Raw genomic sequence first — 27,139 nt, forward strand, 5'->3', positions numbered from 1 at the left:
CATGTCTGAACAGGACAGTTTTCTTCTGTGAGGGGGGCCCGTCAGTTGATCACTAGCATTTGTGAAACCTGTTAAAAGGCAGCAAACTAATATAAAGTTTGTTTTATGGATAAACACTTTCTGTGCATTTTGTATTTGCTGGTTCTATGGCAAAGCACCATCATTCTCTCCTTTCCTCTTTGCGCTTGATCTTTCAGTGATTTCTACATTGTGTCCCATTTCCCGGTGATGGAGGTAAGCGTCAAAACTTGGTGCAAATGTCTAACTAGAAATATGTCTATGGGAGATGGATGTGAAATGTGGGGAATAAAAATGCTTCCGTCTTCTTTTTCTTTCTTCAAACTCTTCTGTGGTCTATTTGATTCATGCTTTTCTGTTCTTTTTTTTTTTTGAACACCAACAGTGTGTTAGGCCCTGTGCTGATATGTGTTGGTGTCACAGGGACCAGAGGTGCTATTGCTGGCCTCAGGCAGAATTCACAGCTTAGTAAGGGAGACACATGACTCAGCGGTTACAGTAAGCTCACCCCGTGCTATCCTATCGCAAAGGCCTGCAGCAGGTGCAGCAGCCACCAGAGGAGGAACTCCTAACCCGGTTTGTGGGAAAGGGTCTGACCCAAGGAGGTATTACGTGCGAATCAGCCTGGCACTAGCGGGGCAGGGTATTCTGGGGTAGGGAGCATTCAGTGTAAAGGTCGAAGGCATACGCAGAGCGTGGTGCGTGCTGGGAACCACAGGTAATTTAGTTTAACTACAGCTTAGGATATATGTGGGGGTTGATGTGAGAGGCGGGTGAAGGCTACATTATGAGGACTCCTTACTTCGTGCTGAGCAATTCAGATCATACCCCCAGACTTTGCTAGCTAGTAGGGACATTTAGGTAGGAAACAGTTCGGATTAGATTCGGATTTTGGAACAATCACTGGCAGCAGTTTTTGAACATGATCTTCAAAAATTTTACCTGTCCATCTATGTTTTGGGCTGAATTGTGTGAATTCCCCTCAGACTCATATGTTGAAGTGCTAACTCCCAATGGGATGGGATTTGAAGATGAGGTCTCTGGGAGATAATTAGGTTTACATGTGGTCGTGAGGGTAGGGTCCTCATAATAGGATTAGGGCCCTTATAAGAAGAGATACCAGAAGAGATATCTCTTCTCTGCCATGTGAGGACACAGCGAGAAGGTGAACCAGGAGGACAGTCCTTCTCAGGAACTGAATTGGCCGGCACCTTGATCTTGGGCTTCCCACTTCCCAGCCTCCAGAACTGTGAGAAAATAAATTTCTGTTATTTAAGCCACTCAGCCTATGATATTTTGTTACGGGATTCTGAGCAGACTAAATACAATCTATTTTATTATCTGGGTAATTGTGAAACTAGGAGCAGGAAGGATATTACAGTCATTCAAATAAACAACAATCGTTTGGCTGCTGTGGTCTGTTTGGAAAAATATTTGAGCATGGAACTATTCATTTTAGCTTAAACACTGGTTTTGAGTTATTATTGTTAAAATACCACTGCTATGATAAGTCGATGGGAGAACTTTCTCAAACATCTCACCATACTGTTGTTACAGTAATCCACGGATGCCCAGTCTTTCTCAAGTCTTTTATTCTGCATCTTGGTAGGGCCAAATTGTCATTACCTAATAAACCTCAGGGTTAAATCTGTTAGACCGTCTCCCCCTGCTTTATCTAATTTTGATACTGTGACATTTTGACTGTTTTAAAGGAATTGATGTTTGTATGGTTTTAGGAATCCCATGTAAAAACTGTATTTACTGGGAATTAATGCCTTTTAGAGGGTCATGGAACTATGTAGACAGTGACATTTGTTGTAAAATTGGTACCTATCTTCTGTGTTTGCATAATTATTTAAAAGGATAATTTTAAGTCCTCGTGTTTGTGCACGTGAAGATGTTTCTTAAACACGTTATCTGGTGCTTACCCTGTGCCAGTATTTTCAGGTTGAGTCTAGTCTCCTTTCCCAAGGCCTTGCTTTTTGATTTTCCTCTGCCCTTTTCCCTCAGCCGCCTCCGATTTTTTCTCTTTGTTGTTTTCCCCCTTGAGCTTAGAAATAGGCTTATATCTTCTCTGTCATGAAAGAGAATGTTTTGAATGTCGTAACGTTCATAAGCGGCTTCCTAAGGACGCATTCCAAAACACGAGTCCACGTTCGCTGCCGCCTCCTCTTCAGCTCCTGGCCATCTCCCCGAAACACGATGTTCTCTCTCTCCCCATATTCTTCTAAGTTGCTCCCATTCATTTAAATGTTTCTGAAGTGACACCCTGGGACCTGATGCACTTGTTTCAGGGGTGTCCTTGACTTCCTCCGGGGTCTCTTCTCAGCAGTAGGGTCACAGGGCTGGGAGGAGTTATCTAGTCCCGCCCTCCAGGGCCTGCAGTTGCCCTGCGTTGTACCCTCTGAGCGAACCCCCAGGCTTCACTGAAATCCTGCAGAGTTAGGAGATGGCAGTATGTGCTGAGACCCCACTCAGCCTTTGCACAAGTCTGTCATGTGGTTATTTTATTTAAAAAAATTTTATTTCGTTTATAATAAATGCATCTTCTATTTATCATTTTTTAAAAAATAGGTTTTTATTGATTTTAGAGAGAGAGGAAAGGAGAGGGAGAGAGAGAGAAACATTGATGTGAGAGAAACATAGATGTGCTGCCTCCTACATGCCCCCCACGAGGGACTGAGCCCACAACCCAAGCATGTGTCCTGACTGGGAATTGCAAGCACGACCTTTTGGTGATGGGATGATGCTCGGCCAACTGAGCCACACCAGCGAGGGCTCTTTATCCTTTTGGTTATGGTTCTTTTTTTCAGTTACATAGATGTGAGCAGAACATTATATTTACGTGATTGGAGCTGTAATATTCACCCCAGTTTTCTATGATCTGAGCAAAATCTCCTCAGAGCTTCCAAGTGGGCCTCACCATCCTGCCCACATTGTTGCTCGTGCTTCTGTTTGATTGGAAGTCTTTCAAAATTGGCATTTAGACCTATTGCAGTATTCCTGACTGGGTTTTTCTCTAGAATTTTTTGACAGCCACATCGTGCTCCTTACGGAGTTGACTGCCAACAGAAATCTCACGGTCTTTATCGCAGATGCTGCTGCTAGGTCCCGTTTCCCTTGCATTCTTCTTGTCCACTTGTGTCCTTGGCTTTTATTCCCTTTACGACATGTAGGACCTTCAATGGACCTCGATTAGTTTTCAGTTTGTCAGGTCTCAGCCATAGCAGTAGCCCGTTGCATGTATTGGGCTCCATTTCCATCACTGTAGGAAGACATGAGTTCTTTATACACAGCACCCTTTGAAAGCAGTAACTTACAGATACATCAGCTTATCTTTTTGCCCATCAGGACCTTTCATAAGAAACTTTGTCAGATGCCTTGCTAAAATCTAGACGTGTGTGATTCCTTGAACTTCTAGTTTCAGAATCTTCTTGTAAGAGGAAATTAGGTTAATCTTGTATGGCCTGCTCTTAGTAGTATTGGGGTCCCCAGGGATTATCACTCTAAATGTTTAAAATCTACTCTCAGATTTTGCCTTGGACTTTACCCTGTGTCTCTAGTCTGTTTACATTATTTCCTCATTTTTATTTTTCAAAGCATCTCTTGATCACTTGATCCTTTCTGATTTGGTTCTCTGCCGACTTCCTTGTTCCTTTCCCTGGGGACCATTTCCCTCCCAATTTTGGGATTTTCCTAGATAGCTTGTTCCTCTGTTTTTCACTCTTCATCAGGATTCTCGATACTTGAATTGCCCATTAAGGTAGCCACTAGCCGCAGTTTACATAGAGATGTAATTGCCTCTAAGGAATCTACTGACTTCCAGTTGAACGCCAGAGCAGGAATCGCTGACACACGGAGTAGAAGGTTAAGGTTGACTATTCTGGGAATCGGGGGAGGAACGCGGAGAAGTAAGTGGTCACGATTGAACTTGCTTGTTGCTGTTGCCAGGTTATACATGTATATTTGTGGCCCTGTCAACTGTTAACAGTGTCATTTTACAAATAAATATTAATGAATTTGTGTATAGAGTATTTAAAAATAAAATCCTATGTGTAATGTGCCAAGAGATAAATAAGCTTTGGAAGCAAATTAAGTCCTTAAATTTTGACTTGTGACTCTGTGAAGTGATGTTATTGGAGCAGCGCTGGGTTATTTGAATACTATACAGTAACATTTGCTGTCATTTTCCAGTGTTGGAATAATTTCTGTATGCTTCAGTTTTTGTAAATACTGTTACACTGAATATTTCTTATTTACTAAGCAACGTTTGAAAGATATTCATAGTAGTAAAGAGTGAAGAATGTTGGAAGTATTTCAGAAATAACTTTTGATTTAAAGAATTCCTAGGAATTTCAATTTCTTGTTCCCAAATCCTGAAGTTTGATGTGTGTAGGGAATTTAGAAACAATAGTCCATAGTGCTTGTCCTGAGAACTGTTTGTTCCTGATCTGTAATGTGATAGGTACAGAAATTGAGATTGTTTAGAAACTGTTATGGCCCTTTGACGTTGCCATGACTGAACATGTGGTCAGTGGACCCAACTCACCGGACAGACAGGATGTTTCACAAAGGCTTTGGTCGATTTTGGAAGGTAAATTTATTTGGATAAGCACTGGCCTAGGTGAGAGATACTGATGGCTTAGACCAGGCTTGGAGGTATGAGAAGAGGTTGGTTGGAATTAGGATATACTTTGAAGATAGAGCCAGTGGGATTTGCTACTGGATTAAATGTCAGATTATTCTAGATTATCTTTCCCTCTTAAGTATTTTATTTGTACAATGTGGACAGTTATCAGATCTACACTCAAGAGTGTTGTATCTATATCAAGTGTTTCTCTGAGCTTGCTGAGAAACTTTGAGAGCTTGAAAATTTCCTTGAATGATGCTGCTAATATAATCTTCCAATCTAAACATATAATTGCCTTGACCTTCAACCCATCAGTTGCTCACCATTGCATAGAGAAGACTGCTTAGGTTGACTTTTAAGACATGTGGCATCTTCCTTCAGACTCTTCTCCGGGTTATCTTTTCCCACGTCCTCTTATACTCCTGACTGCACTGTTCCAGTCAGTCTGTCGCTGCACAGTACACCACCTCAAGTTCAGTGGCATAAAACGGCAACCATTTGATTATGCTCACAGTGTAGCGAGTCAGGGATTTGGAAAGTGCACAGTAAGGACAGCTTGTCTGTTCTACAATGTCTGGGGCCCCAGCTGGGAATACGTGAAGGCTGGGGGCTAGAATCATCTGAAGGTTTATTCACTCACATGGCTGGCAGGTGATGCTGGCAGTTGGCGGGGAGCTCACCTGGGGCTGTCAGCTGAAACGCCAACATGTGGTCTCTCTGCATCGGCTATTTTGAGCTTCCTTAGAGCATGGCGGCTGAGTTCCAAGAGCAAGTGCTGTCTCAGGAGACAGGAAATGGAAGCTGCTAGTTTCTTCACACTCGGTCCTAGAAACTGTTACAGTGTCACTTCTATCTATTCTTTCGGTCAGGCTGTTACAGAGCCAGGTTCAAGAGGAGGGAATATACATTCCACCTCTGGGGGGGGGGGGGGAGAGAGACACAAGATTTGGGGGCCATGCTTTAAATCTGCCACAGCCTCCTGTTCACCAGACTTCGTCTGTACTCTGTTTGAGGCCCGCTTTCCATCAGCCCCTCTCCCTGCTTCCTCCCTCTTCCCCTCCTCAGTTCAAATGCCATTTCTTTCTCCACACAGCCTTTCTCATATCTCCTCCTCTGGCCCAAATCAGTTTCTTCTTTAGTGTTTCCACAGCATTCACTACTGTTTATAATTCTGTAGTTATTTTTCTTTCTATTTTTTATTAGTAGGTTGTAAACTCTTTGAAAGTCAGGACCATATCTTGTTTTCCTTTGCATATCTCATAGCAGATAGGTTCCTTGAATTGAACATTCGATATCGAACTGAGTCTCAAATTTGGGACACAGATGGGTTGGGACTTGGCAGTAGAAATTTATAATGAGAAAATTAAAAACTTTCCTTTTAATACAGATTGTTTCCAAACTATTTTTTTTATTGGCTCTTTATTGTAAAGTAAAATTTCTAAATTTTTCTCCCCTATAGTCATAAAATTAGAGATTAGCCCTTTTGATATTATCAACATCTTCTTCTTGTCCTGTTTAATTTTTATCCATGCTTTGCAAACTGTGGGTTCTGATCAATTACTGGATCAATTTAGTGGGTCACCATCACCATTAGAAATAAAAGGAAATAAAAGTTTGGAATAAAAATTCACGTGTTATGACCTGGCTGGTGTGGCTCAGTTATTTGGAGCGTTGTCCGTGTACTGACGGGTTTCGGGTTCGATTCCTGGTCAGGGCACATACCCAGGTTTCGGGTTCCATCCCGACCGGGGTGTGTACAGGAGGCAGCCGATCAGTGTTTCTCTCTCACAGCCATGTTTCTCTCTCTCCCTTTCCCTTCCTCTCTCTCTCTAAAAAATCAGTAAAAACATATCCTTGGGTGAAGATTTAAAAAACACAGAAACTCATATGTGGCAAGAGTAAGAATTGCTTTATGCAAGTTTTGTTCAGTTTTATACACGTATGCGTGTAATGAGCTGAAATGTAAGGTATTTTTTATTACAGTTGGGGGTTAAAAATCTGGAAAGGCACTCTCCTGTGCTACCCCCTTCTGAACTCTTCGTGTTCTGGTTCCTTTCTTTTGTTTCTGTATTTTCAGTTTACTCCTTTTGATGGCCTTTCTCAGGGCTTAACCACAGCCCCTCCTGGGGACCATATATACAAGTCCTGTGTACTCAAACTTTTCTTCACCCATCTAACCTCTCTATATCACAAGCCGCAGTGTCCCAGTGTATCAGATGTTGCTTTCCCTCTTCTCCTTCGCAGACTTTAAGCCTAATCTGTCCTCCAGAGGCGAAGAGGCGGAATCAGCTTAGTCCATTTTTCTCTTTTATGTTTTTATTGGGGTGTAGCATGCATACAGTACAATGCAGAATCCTAACATACAGCTCAATGCATTTTTACACCTGCGTTCATCTACATGAGCATCACACAGGTGAAAATTTAAAACATCTTCATCACCCCAGAAGGAAGCAGCTTAAATCCTTTCTTAAATCCTTTCTGGAGTGAGGTGGGTGGGTCACTTATAGATTCTCTCCAACTCCCTTGTATGGCATCTCTAGATAATAAGGTTGAGTTTTGAGATGCACAAAGGTCTAAGCAACTGAGTTCGTGAATGTTAAAACAGAGGATGTTGATCGTGAACTTTGGAAGAATAACACCCGGCCAGCTAGGGTGAACCAAGGGGAAAAGCAAGGGGAAGGCATTCAGGGGAAGAAAGGTGTCTCTTAATTTCAAAGGAGAAAACATAATATTGCCACTGTAACAGATTATGAAAAACTTAGTATCTTGAAACAACACAAATGTATTCTCTTGCAGTTCTGGAGGCTCTGAGAGGCAAGCCCATTTCTTTTGGCTTGTGGCCCCCTCCTCCATCTTCAAAGCACAGCCCTGCTTTCTGTTTCCATTAGTCAATAGATACTTCTATTAGTTTATGGTCCACCCAGATAATCCAGGATAATCTCCCTATCTCAAGATCCTTAATTTAATCATATCCACAAAGTGCCTTTGTCACCTAAGGTAACAGTTCACGGATTTTGGGGATTAGACTGTGGATACTTGGTTTCTGTTCTTTAAGAATCTTTCCTCACAAAGGAAGATCTGCTGGATATTTGCTCTAATTCACTCTCCTTTTTAATATTAGATTAATTTTCCTTAAACACCATGTTGTACATTTTATTCCCTTGCTCAAACGTCTTTGGTGAATCTATTAGCTAATAAAATTAATATGACCCAGATACACATTCAAGTCGCTATTTCACCCCAAGTTACATTTCAGGCTTTTCTTTCTTTTACTCGAATGTAGCAGCTTGCATTTCCTCATTGTTTTCCCACCACCGGCTTGTGTTCTCTCCTTGTGTGGTGTCTTGGTCTTGCCTGCCATGGCCTGTACCCATCCACCCTTGACCTTCCCCCAAACAGCATTTTTTCTCACCATCTGTATTAGTTTCCTTGGGCTTCCGTAACAAGTCACTACCAACTTGGTGGTTGAGAACAGCAGAAATGTATTCTTTCTCAGCTGGGAGAGCAGAAGTCTAAGGTCAGGGTGTTGCGCCTAGTCACACTTCTCTGAGGGCTCCAGGGGAGGACCCTTCCTTGCCTCTTCCAGCTTTGGGTGGCTCCTGGCATTTCTTCAGGTCGCTCTTAGCATTTGTGGCTGCATAACCCTTCTTTGCTTTCTCATCACATAGCCTTCTCCTCTTTTCCTTTGTGTATCCTTTATAAGGACACTTGTCATTGGCTTTAGGGCCCACCCAGATAATCCAGGACAATCTCATCTTGATACCCATATTTAATTACATCTGCAAAGACCCTTTTGCCAAATAAAACCCCATTCACAGTTCTAGCAGTTAGGTGTGGATAAATCTTTCTGGTGGTAGAGGGTGGGCACCATTCAACTCACTATCACCTCAGCCAGCAGTCATAGTTTATTCTTTGACTTTTTGACATTACTGGCATAATTACATGATTTGAAACTCCTCCTCTGTGCCCTGTTATTCTCCCCTTTAATGGATAATTTCTGCCTCTTCATCTAGAGTTTAGACTATAAGCCCTTGAGGGCCAGAAGGTTTCTTTTGCTATGCAGCCCAGAGCTCCTGGCTACTATCCACGTGGTGTTTAAGAAATTGATAAATAAAACAAAAGATGGTATGTAAAAAATCCTGGCATGGTGATTATGAGGTGCTGTTTTGAAATACAGGAAGTGGTCTTTCTCACTGCAAGGTTTTTGTTTATTAATTTATGGTAGTTTTCTTTTGGGAGCCTTTTTTTCCCCAGGAAGTTTAGGCGAGTGGTTGGGAGGGAGCAGAGCTGATTGACATTGCAGAGCCGAAGCAGCAGAGCCCAAGCCTGCAGGGAAGGGCAAACCTAGCAGGGACAATGGGTTTGGAGGTCTGCCAGGTAAAGCCAGAGGCTGATAGGCAGATCTGTCACTGGTAGTTGGGAATTTGTCATACCCGGCCTCCTGGAAGTCTTTATCTTCCCTGGAATCCTTTCCAGTGGGTTTCACAAACCTAGAAGACAGTTCTTGTAGGTGCCTGAACTTGATCTCCCTAGGCACAGTGGAAGGCTGTGTCAGGGGCACCCCCAACCTCGCTGTCTCTGCGGAGATGGCCTCAGAGCTTCACCTGCCCTATAGGCTGGTGCCCTTGGCCTGCCTTTGAGACAGGTGCTCTGCAAAGCTCAGCCGTGAGCACAGGTCTTAGGCTGTTTTCCCAACTATTTTCTTTTCTTTAATGGCTTAATTTCAAGGTTACCTGATAAATATCTTTTTTTCCCCCTTTTTCTTTAGTCTCACTCTTATTTTGAGTGGATGCTGGCAGTCTAACCCTATTATAGTTTAAGGTGTGCTCTGATGTGTTTTATACTAAGCATTTGAAGGTGACTGATTTTCAGCCTTTTTGGTATTTTCAAGCTGATGATACCTTCATTTGGAGTTTTTGTTATATCCATGGATGCTAATATCACTGCACAAGCCTGTGAAATGTAAGCATCACTTACAGTGACAGCATTCTCTAGCCAGGTTGCTCCAAATGGCGCGTGTTAATTCTCTCCCGTAATGTTGTGGCTGGAAAGGAATGCAGAGACTGTATCCTAATGGGTGATGGTGTCAGGGAATTGTGGGTTTGAATTTCATTCTGCCCTTTCCAGCTTTGTGACATTAGGGAAGTTACTTAACCTCGCTGAGCTTCCATTTTATCATTTCCAAATGTAGATAATAATTCCTATTGTATTGTTATTCATGTTGGCAGGATTAAGTATAGTAATATGCATGCAGATCTCTAGCGTAGCTGTATCTGGTACCTGGGAAATGTTCAAAAAGTTGTGGCTGCTATTACTATTTATTTTGCGGAGAAAGCTGGGGCACTAGCAATATTAAGGAGTCTTTCCAAGTCACCCACCATAAGTATCTAACTCAAAGGATTGAGTAAGCAGACCATTAGTGTGTTGTGTTATGCAGTGTCGAACTACATCAGTCATTACAATCTGGCCGTATGGTATTTATTTGGTTAGTTTGTACAAAGATAGGAAAATGGCATGAGTAAAAACACACGTATTGACTATATTACTGAGCCTAAGCATTCATCACTTTTCAGCTCTGTAAGGCTACACTTCCCATTGGTTGAATGTTTCTACCTCCAAAATCAATGGAGGGATAGAATTGAGAGTATGGTTTAATTAGGGTTAAATTTGTATTTATAACAATAATTTTGTCACTGTTAAAGCCTGACAGGTTTATTCAGTATTACTTGGCTTTTATAATAGAGATGTGATTAAATATATTGTCCTTTGTACTAAGGAAACCTTGAATTCATACGCTGCCTTCCTAGTTTTCAGATAAAAGAAAAAACACATCATAGTAGATCAGCCTTAGAACAACAGTCCCCTTCCCAGAGTCAGTGTTTTGGATTATAATGACTTTCCCTAAGCCCCTTTGTACATGAGACCATTTCTGGGTTTTTCTCGGGGGAAAATAAAAGGGCACACAGAGTGCTAGAAATTGAGGAAAGTGGGTCATCACATGACCTGGAATATTGGTGGTGTGAGTGGATGTTGAGGACTTTCTCCAGAGTTAATTGGTTTATGAGTTGAATTTCTTACATAGGAGCATGTGTTCTCACAATGGAGGGAATCTTCTCAGATTTGGGGCCTTGCAGCAGGAGACGGCGTTAGGTGGATGAAATAACTTCCAGGTGGAGTTTTCTGGCTGCAGGTGGACTGCATGGGGGTGGGGACTTGGTTGCATGTGCTGTTGAACTCCAGTGCCTGAAACAGTGGCTGGCTCATTGTGGGTGCTCAGTACTTCGTGGTTAAGTACATGAATGACTGCAGGAAGGAAAGACAGTGAACTTGGTTCTGAATACCCTTGGTACTCTGTGCAGTTGATTTCTGGATGGGCCTTTCCATAGGGTCAAGAAATTGGATGGAAGAGAGTTCCACCCATGCTGGGGGCAGTTATGGTCAGCACTGTGCCAGGTCCTGGAGATGAATGTTGCAAAAGACCTTACCCAGATCATTGTAGCTTTTATTCTTCAGCTATGGCTATATCAAGAGCTACTTCCCTAGAATGACTCTTCCCAAAATACTGGGGTGATCTCTGGGTTCAGAGGATGGGGTGAATATTCAAACATGAAGCCTAAGTCAGTCCCGAGAGGATTGGTGCACTTAATTATCCCTGAGAGGCAGCCAGATAAATATGGCCGTTTATTTATTCACATGATTTCCCTGTCTGAGCAGTCTTAGTGGCCTTCTGTGCTTCTTTCTGTTACCAAGTGAGGAGTCAGGAATAAGCTCCCTCCGCCCCCATCCTACGTCCTAATATCCTCATATAGAAGAATTAATATAAAAGTTTAAAATTCCTAATAATTGTCATGATTGAAAGGGGTTGAGAGTGAGTTGATTTCTGCATTCCCTCTCTCCTCCTTTCCCTCCTTCCCTTCTATCACATTTTCAAGCCTCTGTGTTCTGCAGTTTCTGCTAAGGACAAAACTGACATCTCATGCATATGATTTTCAACTTTAAAGTCTTCCCTTTGATCTTTGGGGATCAGAAGCCAAGTATGGACAAGAGGAGGGTGAGAAACATGGCTCGCCAGGGCATGGAGTGAGCTTGTAGGCACATTTCATAATTTTTGCCGTACCTGGTTGGCTGTGCTGAGTTTCTTGGGGGAAAAGGCCTGCAGTTCTACTACCATCAAGGGAGCAGGAATTGTGGCTGCTGTCAGGCTGCTGGCCAGGAGCATATTTATAGTTGTAGTGAGTGGCTGCGAGCCCACCGTGGTTCTGGATATGCCTCCTGCCTTAAAGTCCCTGGGTTCTTGACCCAAACCCTGCCCTTGTTGGCTAGACAGTAGTTAATGATAAAGCAGAGAGGGCTGAAGGATGTGGCCCGCGTGATGACCCCGGCGGCTCAGCCTGCAGGTGCTTGTGCTTTGGCGGACCCGAGCCCCCAGCGGGAGAACAGGGGTCCCCCTCCCACCTCTGTTCAGGGCTGCGATGGCTTCCTGGCCTTTCCCTGAGCTGGCTTCGTTGTCATGGTGCTGATGGACCACTCTCTGACTAGAGTCCACTTTCACGTGGTCCAAGTTGTGTTAAGATTTATGACACCGAAAGAAAATGCGGAGCATGAATTTAGCTTCCCCATTTCTCCTTGAATTCAGGTCAGATATTTAGACTTGCCTTGCAGAAGGGGCCAAAATCAGGTGACGGTTTGCATATTTTAGCTCACATTAGCATAGAAGGATTAGAGGAGGAAAGTGGAAGAGTAAGTTCTAACTGGAAACAACCAAAAATGCAACATTTTTTTCTTGTTTATCTGATAAGGTATAATGTGTGCGTTTGTGTTAACCGCCGGGTGTTTTTAGGATGGAGCGATGTTTCATCTGTTACTTTGCATTAGCAAGTGACAGAAAATGCAGCCCAGGGTAGTCTTAGTAAGATGAGAAACTAAAGGCTGCCATAGTGGGGAGGCCAGGGCAGGGCAGGGTTTTGATCTGGATTGACCCAGGAGGACTCAAGCAGTGTTCCCCCTAATAATTCGTCCTCCCTCAGCTCTTTTCTCATGCATCCTCTCCCTTTGTGGTAGCAAAATGGCTATAGCATGTTCTCCCAGGTTCAAGAATAATGGGAAAATAAAACTTAAAAAAAAAAGGAATTCCTGTAAAGTCCTGACAGGTCCAGCCTGATTGGAGCAGCCAAGGCTACTTCCTGCCCCACAGTCGAATGCAGTGCCCTGGTGGTCTAGCCCCTCTCCCCAGTGCTCGGGCAGACTGGGAGGGGACATATCCCCAGTCCAAAGTCAGGGTTTGTTGGAAGGAGTTGGTGGTGGGAGTGGTGTGTTCAGAAGCTGGGGAGACAAACAGTTCCTACAAAACAGTTCTGTAAAGCACGTACTGGGGGCTTTTGTCATGCTGGTAGAGTCTTGCTCTTGGATCACCTACGTTGTCGCTTGATGGTTACCACCTCGGTTTTCAGGAAGCTATAGTAAGTTCTGGGTGTGTTTTCTAGGTAAGCCTGGTGTCCTCTAGAAGCAGAGGACCACTGATTTTGCTGCTGCCCCAGGGATGCTCCCTGCAGGGTATCGAATTGCAGTAGGTCTTAATGGCTGCCATGCTGGGTAGTTCTGTGGTGTGACATTAGCTGTTAGCTTTCACTGTGTGCCATTACCTCAAAGATTGTAGCTGGACAGCTATTCTTGACGTATGTTTGGTATGTCGCTGAAAACACGTGTTCTGTTTCTCTCTGGCCATTCAGATTCATTTTGGGTGACTGTCTTGTCGGCTTGGGGCTGGGGAGAGGGAAGGGAAGGCTGCATCTTGGCAGCGCTTCAAGCTTGGAGCAGCATCCTGCAGCCAGCACCATAAGCTGTATAATTTGTCCACAGAGGCCTATGCATTATAGAAATGAAAATTCCTTCTCTGACAGCCTTCTTTGCTTAGCACGCAGCAATTTGGCTGTCAGAAACAGCTGGCCCTGCAGGGTGGGACAATGGAAAGGAGAGACCAGAGAGAGGCCAGTGCTTACTCAAGTCTCCCACTGTGAGAGGATCAGGTTTCTGAGACTGTCATTAACAACAGACTGCCAGGGGCTCTAAGGCAAAGCTTCCAGGGAGCAGGAGCCTGTGGCTCAGACAGTTAGTGATTTTCCCTTTTTTTGCTGAATGGAACAAAAAGATAAATTAAAAATAAACTATTAACCTTTTGTGGACTCTCCAATTTTGGCTTTCCCTAAATGTTCAGTTCTGATTGTGTCTTCTACTTGGTGAGGACTATTTGTGGGGAAGTCAATCCCTTCTCGCCTAAGTATAGCTGTTATTGGTGCATTTTAGAAAACTCAGGAGTAGGGGTGAAGTGCTTGAGAGGTTGCTTGACATCTGCACATTTCAGGTCTGCAACTCTGAGGTTCTACTTATATGGAAGCCATGCTGAAAGGACCAACACTGAGGGCCTATGGAGGCATGTTCAAGCATGAAGTAGAAAGCCCATAGGCATTGTCCCCAGATGCATGTGCTGGGGACAGGACAGGGACAGGGTTACTGTGTGACTTGAACCACACAGCTCTGCTCTGTGAATCTGCAGTGTGGGCTGGTCTGTGCATTTTCCTGTATTGATTCCATGACTCACGGAGCATGATCTCAGCAAAAAGCACACTTACACCACAGAGGAGACAGCTGTCTGTTAAAGGAGGACATCTTTTCTGGGTTCAGTGGCGCCAGTTTGTTCCTATTAGTTTGTAAACTAGAGATGTGCTCACTAGTAATGGCTCATAAAAGGTCTTTTTTTTTTTTCCTTTTTGAAAGAGAATGCATTCCTTTAAAAATCATCTAAATATTATTCTTGACTTTTATTTCACCACTGAACTTCCCATATTGGAAAGTAGTAATATTTATTCCTTTTTGTTTTTTTCTTTAAAGCTACATGACAAAATGGAATTACTTTTTCACATAGCAAAGGTCTGGAGGAAGCCTAAAGCAATGTGGTGGGAAGCACTTTGCCTTTTTGAAGTGAACAGCTTTTCAGAGATACTGGTGGCTCAAGATAAGTTTGCCTGTTGGAATCTGGTTGTTGTTCAGAGTGGCTGGGACTGTATTTCCCCCCTTTCCCTCTGAATCTGTTTCCCTTTTATATGATAGAGGCTGAAGTTCCCAGATGTTGTTTGGATTAACGAGTGTGTGTGGGGAGGGGAAAAAAAAAAAAGCTTTCTTAATGATAATAACAGAGCCAGACTGGCTGGTTCTGTACTGACAGGAAAATGGAGAGATAAAAACTCCATTAATGGTGTGTGCTCTGCCTAAGTAGCCAATAAAACAATGCTGTCCTCACTGGAAACCGGTCCCAGACTGGCAGCGCCCTTTGCCAACTGCAGGAGACAACAGCTGCAAAGAGGGGCAGAAGTATTCAGTCTAGAGTCTGTGTTAAGTGACTGGCTTGGGGGCGGTTCTTTTGGTCTCTTCCTTCCCTTCCCCCCCCTCCTCCCACTTCTGCCCATATTTCTTGATGAACCCTTCTTAATGCTCAGTGTTCCAGAAATTGAACCACATCTGATTAAAACTTAATGGTTACGTGCAGAATGAAGTTGGCTGGTAGTTTCCAAGCCTATCTTTTTGGGGTAGTTTGATTTTGTGACAGTAGAAATTGTTAATTTATATAAAGTGTATCCAAGGGTTGCTGTCAAAGTTTGATAGTTCTAGTTAAGAACCAGGAGAATAGTCACTTGTCAAAGATGTAATGCTGTATAGTCGTCCCCCCCCCCCCCCGCCCAATATCTTTGCATTTCTGTGCTCAAAATTAGAAGCAAATTTTTTATTTATTTATTTATTTATTTTTGTCGCATATCATTTTGGAGAGTGGCAAAGGCTTGGTTTAGTCACATTCGATATACGTGTACTTTCTGACTCAGACGCTGGGCCAGCACGGCCCCGCACAGGAGAACTTGGGGACCTTCCTATCTCCTGGCCAGGTGAGCCTCAGGCGTCCAGAGAAGGGAAGGAAAGAAGCGCTATTTGGGTGATATAGAAAAGCAGCTCTGAAAATTCAAGAGAGGTGATCGGACAACCTAGCCCTGTCCTTGTTTCCTGTGAGTTTAAAATCTAAGTTACTCTAAACTTTTTGGTGTATGAGGGGACAGAGTCAATATTTGAGTGTTTACTTTTGTGTCAAGTCCTGTGCTACAGACTTTACATATATGAGGAACTTGGTATCAGTAGCGTTCACTTGACAGGTAAAAGGGACAGAAATCTTGAGGAATCCAGTTTCTCAAGGCTGCAGAGTCTGTTCCCCCCGCGCTTGGGCGCAGCTGGAATGAAACCATGGTGTGAACCAATACTATGTTATTTATTGCACAAAATTGCAGTGGACACCCAAAGAGGAGTTGTGGGTGTTCTTTATCGAGACCCATCAGCGTGCTGGCTGGGGCAGGGATACGCACTGCTTTTAAATCCTAGAAGGAATCTGTGGAGGAGTAGAGACAGTCCTTTATTTTTCAGCACACTCCCTTGAGTGTGTGCCCTTTGTCAGGCACCATGACTAGGGATGGAGACTCAGAGCTGAAGGGGACAAAGTCTCGCTTTCAGAGGGTCGCTGCCATTTCCTGGTGGGCAAGGCCAGGGGCAGGGAGAGCAAGGATGGGAGCCCAGGCACCCTGGGGAAGTGAATCTCAAGACGGGTACCTGGTGCTTGCCTGGCTGGGAGTGAGGCTTGTCCAGGTTGCCCTCTGGAAATGGAGGGCTTTGAGTGCAAAGTGGGGACTTTGGATAGAAGAGCAGGGAAGAGCCGTAAGTCATGGTTTTAGGTGCAACCCATGTTTCCCTTTTGGGAACTACATGTGGATTGTGGGCGGTCTCAAGGGTCCTAGCTGCAGCCCTCTCTCTCCGCAGGCCACTTCCAGGCCACACCAAATGGCCAGTGGCCATAGTATCTCAAGCGTGGTTTCTTCTCTCGTGACTAAAGATGGCAAAGTAAGATCCTTGGGAAAACGATGCCCTTTTAGATAGAGCCTTTATGTCAGTCATTTTAAGAAAAAAGTATGCGGTGTAGTTTTTCATTAGATGGCAAACTAGAGAGACTGTTCTGTGGAAATGCGATTCCTCAGTGATTCATATTAGGTATTGAATGGCCTTTAACATGCCATGCTTGCACTGCTGTGCCAGCTTGTCTTTACCTAAATGTCAGGGCGCCACTGTGTTAATTTTATGTGTTTAAAGGACTTGGATGAGTTCTAGATGTGACACTTAGGTTCCCATGTTAGGATTTTATAGTATAAATTGTCCCATAGTATTTATTTTTATAATCCTCACTTGAGGATACTTTTTCTATTGATTTTTATTTTTAGAGAGAGTGGAGGGGAGGGAGGAGGGTGAGAGAGAGAGAGAAAGAAACATTGAGACACATCGATTGGTTGCCTCCTGCCTGCGTCCCTACGGGGGCCGGGGATCGAGCCAGCAACTAAGGTACGTGCCCTTGGCCAGGAATCGAGCCCGAGACCCTTACGGTCTGCGGGCTGACGCTTTCACCATTGAGCAACCATCCAGGGCTGTTCCATAGTATTTTTGATAGATGTCCACATATTCATCCATATTGATAAAGAATAGATAAAGTATATTAAGTTAAAGGTGTCATTGGCTGGTTGTCTGGTGGTGAACTGTGTTCAGTTTTCTCTTCACTATAGATAACCCTTGGGGGATGGAATCCATGTACATATCATCGATGGGAGATTTTCCCTTTAGCCTATCAATAAACTTTACTGGTTGAGGGATCCTTGCTTTCACTATTGGTTTTCAGTCCTGCTGTGGGGCACAGCTAGATTGCAGTCCATTGTGACTATTACAAGTGAATTATTATTCATTATGGAGGTAAAGAAGTTTTCACACACTTCAAATCCAATTCTGCACTACACTCTCCTTTGCCTTCTATTATGTCTTCCAGAGTGAGAAAAGAAATGAATTCAATGGCAAACAAAGTGACTACATTTTCTGGTTGTTCCAATGTAAGAACTATTAAGAAAAGGAAGGAAATGAGTGTCACAAAGTCAAGATTATGTTTCTGATATTAACGGTAGCATCAGTAATAGTTATGGCTTGCCCTTTTAAAGGTGGTTATATATCAGGTTCTATTCTGGGTACTTTACACATATTCATTCATTTAACCTTTATAATTACTCTGGGAGACAGGCACACTTTTTTAAATCTTGATTTTGCAGATGAAAGAAATGGGGTCACATTAAGTTACTCACCTAAGGCCCTAAAGGTAGCAAGTGGCAGGGCCTGAATCCTAACTCAGGCAGTGTGGCCTTAGTTCTGTTTTGTTTTTAATATAAATATGTTTTTATTGATTTTAGAGAGAGAGGAAGGGGGAGAGAGAGAAACATTGATGTGAGAGAGAAATATTGATCAGTTGTTTCCTGCATGCACCCTGAACGGGGATTGAACCCACAACCTGGGTATGTGTCCTTATTGGGGACCGGACTGGTGACTTTTGGTACACCAGACAATGCTCAACCACTGAGCAACACCAGCCAGGTCCCAGTTCTGGGTTTAACCACAGTGTAGGGCAGGAAGACGATAGTGATTGAGGACACCTCAGCATGGGGTAGGGTATGGAGTGCTGGTAATTTCTTAAAAAAATATCTAGTGCCTTCACTAAAGGTTGCAGCTGCATTTTTCGTATATATGGATTGAATATACATTCATAAATATGTATTACATATGTGTGTGTATGTAATATATCCATGAATTCATACTGCATTTGCGACATGGCAGTAAATATGTGTGTAAGATAGTTTCCTTACCATTCTTGCTTTTGGCTGTACAATAAACCTTACATTTGGGAACCATTCATCTCCCTCTAGAGAGAGAACATATTCACATATGGAAGCTTTTCCCGAACCTGGCGCGCCCCTACTCTTGTGGAATATTCATATTTATTTGCCTTTTCCCCCCCTAAATTACCTCTTGTCTTTGCTAGAGGCATAGGTATTGACTGTGACTCTGAAAGAGAAAAAGCATTTGTGTGTGCGCGTGCATGTGTGCTAGGAAAGTTTATGTAAAATGATATTTAGAGTAAAATAACTTCTACACATATATCTGACCCTCTCTTCTTATGTCCAAAGTGAAAAACTCTGGAAGGACACCCTACAGTTGTGTTAAACCAGTCTAAATTTGGTTAAAAGTTCTAGGAGACACAGTTGAATTTATGCCAGAATGTGTTGTCTTAAAATAAACCTGACTGCACAGCAATGCTGGTAGAACCAACAAAAATGCTGCACATGAAACAACTAAAATGTTAAAAAAAAAAAGGGGGTTATTATCGAAGAGTTCCCTCCTCCAATACTTAATGTGTTCAAAATTAGAACTAACAGAAGCTAGCTTTTTCCTTCCTGCCAATTTTAGAAAATAAGCCATTCTTAAACTTCCAGAACAGTATCATTTCCCTCTGGGATTTATAAAAGTAAAAAGCAGAATCAGGGAGACAAGTGTTTGTGAAATGGATGAGAGTTTAGTGACCTGAAACTCTGGAATTTTTCTCAGAATTGTTGACAGCGTGAATGGTAAACACAGGCACTTGCTAATGTTTTTATTTCCTTTTTATGTTCATGTCACACTTCCATCATCCTGTCTTCCTCTTGAAAGAATCCCATCCCAGGGACATTCGGCTCACTCCCCAGCTCCACCAGAGAGTAACCTGCTGGTGCTTTAACGTGCAGTTGAGGAAGACTAGTTAGTTAACCCGTCGGTCTCCTGGAGGAACTTTGAGTGAGAGGATTCAGCTGGCTGTTGTGTTCCACCTGGGGGAGGAAAGGGCTGGTAACTTGCTAGTCTTCCTTCCTTCTTGAATTGCTTTTCAAGGCTAGAAAGGTGCAGCATAAAGTTTATATATTTATGTATATGCGTGTATACATACACATGTACATATACACACATTATTTGTATTTTTTAAAGGTTTTTTTTTCTTTAATTGTTGCTTGAACAGATAGAGCACATTTTAATTGAGAATGGTGTTATTAAAACTACGATGAAGATTTAATTTCACATTAAATTTGGCCCAGTTGGGGATTTGGGTTATTGATGGTAAATATAGATTATTCGTATTAATTGTCAGGGAAGCTGCTTCTAAGAGTTGCACTATCACAGAAGGATCGCAAAGCTGATGTTTCAACTTGTGCTGATGTAAATTAATCACAGGTGTGGAATCTTGAGGCTTGCGATGAAAAGACTGCTAACGATCATCTTCAGGCATGTTTTATTGTATAGAATTAATCTATAAAAAATGAATCTTGGTGCAAAATGTGCTCTAATTAATAGCAACTCAAATCAAGAGGCTATAATTCCATTAGTGGACTGAGTGCTTAATGACACTTGAGATTAAAAATATAGAAAATGTCTCTACTTTGTGGTTACTCACATAAATTACTTGAGTACGGAATCCAGAGATTTAAATATGATAGATAATGTAGTCTTGATACCAGCACATGCTCCTGGGAGCAGACCCATCCCCACCTTTCCGCTCCCCATCATTCCCACCCCAAAGCCTCACAGGACCAGAGAGAGGATTCTGGAGGGGTTTGCCCTGGATGCTAGGTGGGCTGGCTTCGATCCTGATCTTCACTTTCTGTATCCTTCCTGCTTTTGTGTCTTACTTTTATTTCTCCTGACACCCGACATTTCCTTCCTTAGAGCCCGCTCCATTTCAGTTTTCTGCCATGTTACCCTTAGTCTGAGCTTGGTGGTGATCTGCATGTTCTCATTCTCCTCATCAGATAGGTGGGTGGTGTTTGCCTGTTTCACATTTGGGGGCTGGAGTTCAGACAGTAACGTGCTCAAGATTCCAGAGCCTGGGAAGTGACAGATGTAGATCCAGTTCCCAAACTGTGATTCCAAGCTTTTGGCGCTTTCCGCATAAATGAATGGGGAGACAGAGTATGCCCATGTAGTTAGCAGGCACGGCACAGCACACACTCAAGCTCTAAGTTGTACAGAAAAAAATTGTAAGTTTTCTGATTATTTTTTAAAATAATAGTTTTATTGAGTTAGTTCATATACCAAAACACCCTTTTTTGGTGTGCAGTTCAGTGGCTTTTAGTAAATCCAGAGTTGTAGAACTGTTATCACTATCTGTTAGGACATTTTCATCACCCCCAAAAGAAACCATCAGCATGTAAGACCGATTTTAAAGCTAAAGTCACTGAAGTTGAAGTCAAAAGGTTGGGCTCCCAATCATCCTGTGATCTGAATGGGACGGAAACTGAGTTCCTGGACCAACCCCACAGTGGGTACCAATGTTGATTGACTGTCATAGAATCTTCCAGAATAGTGCATTCTGAACCATTTTTTTTAAAAGCCCAATTTTGATAAACTCAAAAATCTCACATTTGTTTGTCCATTTGTATTATGAAAATAACAGGATTAAAAAAAATTTTTAAACACATTTATGTGTTTTATTTTTCCAAAATATATTTGCCACCCCCATTATTTTGATTGGAGAATCAGCTGCATCTCAAGACTTCTAGGTCATTTTATTGCAGGTTTGCTTGAACACATTAAATGAATCAGTACAGTCATGATTTGAAATGACTCATGCATTAAGCAATTTCATGTGTAAACTTTGTGATCCCGGCCAGTGAGTGCTAATAACAGGCAAGTTTATTCCTTGGATCTTCCTTCTTAATATTTAACTTGGTCCATTGCCTCCTTTCTGTTACTTTCTTTATGCTTACTAAAATTAAGTTGAATTACATTATCTAGCAATTTATACATTTGTTCTTTTCACTGTGTGGCATAAAAAGGTTGGAGTTGGGAGAATGGCTGGTGGGGTGGGGAAGAACCATTAAGAAGACAGCATAGTCATGAGAAGAACTTATCTTCTTCCCACTCTGGTCCCCTGCACCTTGGCTGACGACATCTGGAAGGAGGCCAATGAGTTAGAGCTGAGCCTCGGGAATTGTATCGGGGCCTGGTGCCAAGTGACAATCTCAGAGATAATTTTCTGGGGAAAAAATTAACATTTTTCTTATAAGATGAGGCATCTCCCTTCTTATATTTTACTGACGACATCTTAATTTCCAGTAATACTACAGTCTTAGCATGGTATTTGAGTGTTGTTCTCAAGTTACTTTTCTGTATATGTAATTTAGAAAAAGATTATGTTCTGTAGTATTGGAGCAGGGAATACTTCCTTGTTTTCATATGTAGGTCATCAGGAAGCTATGGTTTAGTGTACACGTTTAATTTACTCATTATCTTTTTGTAAGAAATGCTTTACTTCTCTTTTAGTCTCTATAATTTAGGATTTGGGAGAGTTTTTTTGCTTTGAATTAAAAGCCATGACAACACTAAAAGTGGATTCTGGTGGGCCTGCCTCCTTTTTTCCATTAGCATAATTTTTATTGTTCACATTTCCTGTGGAGGGTTTCTCTTATGCTTTGAATTCATTATCAGAGTTCACTCACTTATCCATCCATCCATCCATCCATCCATCCACCCACCCATCCATCCACCTACCCACATTTATTAAGGACCTTATGTTTACAAGACTATCCCTGTTGTTTCAGAGAGGAAAAAATACTACTTCAAGGAATCTACAGACTCACTGGGCAGTGAAATAAAAAAAAATGAAATGTGCTTTTTAGGTGCTGTGATAATTAAGTTTTGGAACTACACATGAAGGTACATGTATCTCAGACAGAGTGTGAGCCTAGGGATTTCCTGGAAGGCTTCCATCAGGAGGTGATTCTCTCTTTTTTTAAAAAAAATATGTCTTTATTGATTTCAGAGAGGAAGGGAGAGGGAGAGGGAGAGAGGAGACAGAAACATCAATGATGAGAGTCATTGACTGGCTGCCTCCTGCATGCCCCCTACTGGGGATTGAGCCCCAAACCCCGGCACGTGTCCTGATCAGGAATTGAACCTTGATCTCCTGGATCCTAGGTCAATGTTCAACCGCTGAGCCATGCTGGCAAGGCCAAAAGATGATTCTTAGGCTGATCCTGAAACATAGCCATTTGTCAGATGGAAAAAGGCATTTCAGGCAAGTATGTGCGAAGGCAAGAGGTAAACAAGATTGTGGTAAGGTGTGGTTAGGGTTAGGGTACCTGGGAGGGTGATGGCTAGATGAAGTTGAAGAGGTCTTGGGCCAGGTCATGGAAATCAAGGAATTTGCCCATTCTAAGGAGAACCATTGACAGCTAAGCCTAGGGCAGGCATTTCAAGGGACATTGACTGCACTGTTGGCAGGTACCTGGAGGAGATCCCGGGAGAGGCAGTTGGAGTGCTGCTGGTGGGAAGCAGTAAGAGCTGGGGCAAAGGCAGTGGCGGGGTTTGGAAGGTAAATGTCTCAGTTTTCGGACTGGTCATTGGTGGTTCAATTGCATGAGATAGAACATAAAGGCAGATGAGCAGGTGTGGGGTGGTGCTCACTTTAGTTTTGTTAATCTAGATTCCTTGTTTCGGGGACTGAATGTATTCTCATGCCCCTTGAGAGGCTGTTCTTGGTAGACCCCGTGGTTACTCTACTTTTTGCGCATTTTCTTACTCAGTTATCTTTCAGTTGGAAAACAAATGATTGGTACGCAAATCAGATTAAAAGCAAACTTCCTTGCGTTAATAACTAAATTGCTAAATAAAATGAGAATGCTATTTTAACCTCTTTTCTTAATGAATGGGTTGGGTGCCGCCTCAATAGGGGAGTAGATTGTAGGAATCCTGCTAGCAGTTGTAAAACAAATGTCTAAACAGAGAATCTTTGAGCTGGAGGGAAGCTTAGCAGCTTGGGCCACCGTTCGCAGTTTATAGTCAGGAAATATGGATGCAAGAGAGGGTAAGCGGTTTCCCAGTCACAGAGCCGTAGTAAAGGGGCCTAACTCATGAGTTCAGTGCTCTCTTCATTGTACTGTGATGTGTCCCTGGCAGAATCGGAAGAACTCTAATGCTCAAGGCTGCTCCCTCAGTGGTAGACCCACAATCACCTGGATGCTTAACTTTCATCTCATTTTAAATCAGTGTCACTGTTCATCAGTCAGCAAATATTTGTTGACTGTCTAGTAGGAAAGGGGTGTTATAAAACTAAAAAGATAAATAAGAGGCTGTTTTTCTCTTCAGGATTATTGCAGGTTAATTTTTCAGATCACTCATCACAGGACTGACAATTACTTTATATAAAGTATATAGCTTGTCTGACATAATTAGGGATATGTAGCATAAACAGACACAATAACAACAAGAAAACAAAGCCATGCAACATATTATTTACCTCTTTTTCTCCCACTTTACTGGGTCTTTTCTTGTTTGTTACCACCTTGTTCTCAGTGCATGGTGGGCACAGTTTCCTTCGTAGCCTGGGAATGTCTTTATGCCTGTGGACAGATAATACATTAAACCAAACAATTAGGAAAAAAATGTTGATTGCCTTTTATTCAGTTTATTCTCATTGAACCTTAATTAGGGAGAGTGATCTGATGAAAATTGTATTTAGGCTGGTAACTGACATACATATTTGCAAGAGGGCGTTGGAGGAATGGTTTTTAAAAGCTTTAGTTTTCTGTTCATTTCTTTTGGTACCTCCTCTTTTGTAGCAGCCTCCTTCAGTGTTTCTGGAAATTTCTGTAGATACAGTTTTGAAAAACATAATTTGGAGTAGTTATGTAATAAATGTACTAAGCATACATATTGCCATTCTAAAGACTGCCTTAATGAAATAGTGCTTTTTCTATAATTCTTGATGTGTTTTTTATGTTTCTTGGGTTAATCTATTCCATTCATGTTAGAATATTTGGACTTTTTGCACTTCCTGGAATTTAAATCTAGAGTAGAAACTTAGCCATGTACTGATAGAGAAGTTTTCTTTACCCAGTTTATGAGATTGAAATTGTTAATGCTTTTGGTTTTTCTGTAATTTTAAGCTTCATTCACTCCACAGATATCTAAATAAGTCAGGCACGATGCTAGAGCCGGCCTTGGGGATACAGCAGGACACTGGATACAGATTCCCTACTTTTAAGAAGCTCCCCATCGAAACTTTGCTACTGTCAGTCTGGTGAGGGTATATGGACACAGGAACCCCAGAGTGCCGGTTAGGAGTAACGAATGCCGACACCCCTTTAGAGAACCGGAACATCTGGTTCTGGCGCAGGTGGGTGGCATCCCTGTGAACTCTTACAAAGTGCTTTGAGATCGTTAGATGATGAAAGCCTTCATGGCATGTGTGAGGGTAATCATCAAGTATTACACACTACTGAGACAGCAAAGAAAACACAGTGTCCCACGGTAATGGGGAGCGCGGGAGTGCTGCGGGAGTGGGATTTACATACATAAAACCTGGACCCAACAGACGGAGGAAGGCCATCCAATGACCAGCGAAGCCTGTTCTGTTTGGAGAGTAGTGGGCTGGGCGGGTGGAAGAATGCACGCTCCTGCCTTCTCACCTCTGCCTGTTCTCCGTCCCTCTCTGTGCAAGGTGCGAGAATTCCTTCCTCAGAACCTTTTTGAGATTTCGATACAGCTGGAATAGGGCCACCAGGGTTTGGGCTAGTGGGGTGTCTTGAAACTCAGAACTCATCCAGGAATTGACTGACTCCATGGGACAGCCACAGACCCATGAGCTGGGTGAGGACTCAGAGGATTTGAAAAATTAACACCTATGGTATGAAGGGAAGACAGAAAAATAAGACAGATCCACTGAATTTCTTTATTGAGTTACCAGCTGCTCTACAAGGTCCACTATGCAATTGGTAACACCAGCTGACCAGAAATGCTCTTTCCTTCCCAAACTGTCTAACAAAAGACACCACTGGGCATTGCGTAGGGAAAGACAGAAGGAAAGAGAAGGCGGGAATGGAGAAGGAAGAGAAATGTGTGGATGTCGTGGGATACCGCGGAGCGAGGTGTGTGATTCTTTGTCTTCCTGTCTGTCTTTTGTTGAATCTTTCCCCTGAAGTCACACCTCCTTATCTAGTGGGAGTTGACGAAAGGGTATATTCTATTTTAGTCCCTAGCTTTCCCATCTGGTGTCTGGATTTCTTCTAAGCCGCCACCAGTGGGGCAGTGAGTATGGGGTATTAGTCTTTCATGTTCTCTCCTTTCAGGTTTCTTTGCACAGACTTTTATAATATTTATTTAAAAACTGCTATTTTTATGAGTCAAAATGGTCAGATTTTGGCCTTTCTATATGATTCAACCTAATAATTCAGCCATTGTGAGTCTCAGTCTTCATCATTGCTCCTTAACTATTGCGTGCCTAATAATAGCTCCCACTTATTAGCACCCACTATATGCGATGTGTGTCTCTTGTGGCAACTCTGCAAGAAAGTCATGGTGCCCACCTGGCCTGTGAGAGACCGTGGCTCAGACAGTTGGCCCAAGAGTACATGTCCAGCGATTGGCAGCTCTGGGATTCAACCCAGGACTGGTTGGTTCAAGCCTAGAAACCTCTTAGTGCTACAGTATCCCACTGCCTTTGTTTCCCTGAGTTTTCTCCTGGATCCTTGGGCTTTACATTTCTGGCACAATAAATGAGCCTTTGCCTGGACAGATAAATGGATTTTAGTGGGTTACCTAACCACTTCAAATGAGGTTGTTCCAGATTATACATTATAATCTTCAGAAGCAGATTATCAGGAATACAGTGTGGTGCTTAATTACACTCACTTCTATCGTCATCCACAATGAATGCCTCTTATTTCAGCCAAATTACAATTCAAATTCTGGAGGAGAATGGAGCTCTGGTACTTGGACCTTAAATCCGTCCCCGAGGCCAAGGCATCAGGAAATCTTGTTGTCATCCTGCCTCCACTTTGGCTGGTCTCTCTCGAGGCTTTGAAAGGGATCTTAATCTTTCCCTTAAAACATCCTGGATACTTTGTCCTTCTTCAGACCTGCCTTCTCTCCCCAACTCTTTTCTCTTCATTCTTTAAAAGCTTGGTGAGCTTGATTCCTACTCAGCGTTTAAATATACACGTGAGAACATAGTGTTTCCATGGCAGAACTCTTTCCCAGGATTCCTTGGAAAATTTCTAAATCCTGAAACAAATTAGTTAAATCAGGTAAATGGGAAAAAGTGTTGTAATTCTCCTGTGAGAATTAAACAATCAACGTAGAGACATTAGTAGATCCAAGGCATCCACTGATGTCAAGTTGAAAGCTAACCTGCAGAGTTGAAGGATAAGGTTGACGTTTCCCAGAGCCAGGCAGGACAGGATAGGAGCACTGGTAGATGTTGCTATGTTATCAATGTGTGTTTGTGGCCATATCTGCTGTTTCTGGTGAGTCATCCTTGCAAATATGTATAGCATAGAGTGTACAAATCCTACAAACAGTATTCCAAGAAATACATTTCTGAAACAAAATAAGTCTTTAAAATGTTCATTTCAACATGTGATTCTGTGTAGTCCTGTTAACCTTGCTTGTAGATCCAAATGCAGGTTATTGCAGGGGTCAACGAACTCTTTCTCTAAAGGCCCAGAGAGTAAATATTCTGGGCTTTGCAAGCCATATGGACTTTGTCACAACTACCCGCTCTGCTGTTTCAGT

At 42.6% G+C, this 27,139-nt stretch overlaps 1 protein-coding gene across 3 annotated transcripts in view; it reads left to right on the forward strand.

Moving 5' to 3' along the window:
* Positions 1–27,139, forward strand: part of ACVR1 (activin A receptor type 1) — a 122,682-nt gene that overhangs the window by 17,952 nt on the left and 77,591 nt on the right. The window contains exon 1 of one of the 3 annotated variants that reach the window (XM_081142440.1): positions 15,574–15,699. The exons of the other annotated variants lie outside the window; for them this stretch is intronic. The gene's annotated coding sequence lies outside the window, so the exon portion shown is untranslated. Of the gene's footprint in view, positions 1–15,573; positions 15,700–27,139 lie in introns of those variants that run through there. 3 annotated transcript variants of the gene reach the window in all.

Source organism: Miniopterus schreibersii, assembly GCF_964146895.1.
Source record: "Miniopterus schreibersii genome assembly, chromosome: 7".
Classification (NCBI taxonomy): Eukaryota; Metazoa; Chordata; class Mammalia; order Chiroptera; family Miniopteridae; genus Miniopterus; species Miniopterus schreibersii.